Source organism: Arachis ipaensis, chromosome B4, assembly GCF_059453495.1.
Source record: "Arachis ipaensis isolate K30076 ecotype BB chromosome B4, ASM5945349v1, whole genome shotgun sequence".
Taxonomy (NCBI): domain Eukaryota; kingdom Viridiplantae; phylum Streptophyta; class Magnoliopsida; order Fabales; family Fabaceae; genus Arachis; species Arachis ipaensis.
In genome coordinates, this window is record NC_142439.1 from 72,011,588 (window position 1) to 72,012,898 (window position 1,311).

General features: G+C 42.6%; 1 non-coding gene across 1 annotated transcript; it reads right to left on the reverse strand.

The window, feature by feature from the left end:
- Positions 1-888: 888 nt before the first annotated feature.
- On the reverse strand, positions 889-995 carry LOC148567885 (small nucleolar RNA R71). Its single transcript, XR_015882613.1, has one exon. It is a non-coding gene; the product is annotated as a small nucleolar RNA R71 (small nucleolar RNA).
- Positions 996-1,311: the final 316 nt, after the last annotated feature.

Below are 1,311 nucleotides of genomic sequence, written 5' to 3' on the forward strand. Positions count from 1 at the left end.
CAAGTTTCCGTGCATCAAGTTTATGGCGCCGTTGCCGGGGATTGATTTTGTATTAACAATGATTAAATTGGAGGATAACTAGATTGAGCATTTTTTTTCTTTTGTTTGATTTAAGTTCATTTGAGTAATTTACTTTCTGTTTAGTTATTTTCTTCCCTTCCCTCTACCCATTTTCTTAATTGTTTACAATTCAGTCCACTAACCCACTAACTATTTGATATATTGCATCACTCACACTAACAACATTTCTGTAGAAATTACTTTCTGCATCTATTTTCTTGCTTGTGCCTTGTTGGTTGTATGACAGAGAGAAAAAGTGGGGCTTCAACTTCCTTTGATTCTGAACCTGAGAGGACCTTCCTTAGATTAAGGAGGGAAGTAAGAGGAAATAGAGTAGTTGGTGCTGAGGAAGAGGAGGAGTACTTTGAACCATATATGGACGAGAATATGGAGAACCATCATGAAGAAGAGGCTCACAACCATGGCAGAGAAGGTCTAGCAAATCATGCTGGGCAAGAGAGAAGAGTTCTGGGTTCGTACATCAATCCAAACCCAGGAAATTGCGGAAGTAGCATCCAAAGGCCAACCATACATGCCAACAACTTTGAACTAAAGCCACAGCTCATCACCCTTGTTCAGAACAATTGTTCATTCGGAGGAGGTGTCCAAGAAGACCCCAATCAACATCTAACCACCTTCCTGAGGATATGTGATACTGTGAAGTCTAATGGTGTTCATCCTGACACCTATAGACTACTTCTGTTCCCTTTCTCACTCAAGGACAAGGCATCTAAATGGCTAGAATCCTTCCCAAAGGAGAGTTTAGCAACCTGGGAAGAGGTGGTGAACAAGTTCTTGGCAAGATTCTATCCTCCTCAACGGATCAACAGGCTGAGAGCTGAGGTGCAAACCTTCAGGCAGCAAGATGGTGAGACTCTATATGAAGCATGGGAGAGGTTTAAGGACCTGACAAGAAGGTGTCCACCAGATATGTTCAACGAATGGGTGCAGCTGCACATTTTCTATGAAGGTCTTTCTTATGAATCAAAGAAGGCAGTAGACCATTCATCAGGGGGATCTCTGAACAAGAAGAAGACCATTGAAGAAGCCATAGATGTCATTGAGACTGTAGCAGAGAATGACTATTTCTATGCTTCTGAAAGAGGCAACACTAGAGGAGTGATGGAGCTAAACAATGTGGATGCACTGCTGGCCCAGAACAAGCTTATCACCAAGCAGTTGGCTGACCTCACCTAGAAGATGGAGAGAAACCAAGTAGCAGCAATAACCACCTCATCAGCAACCCAAGAG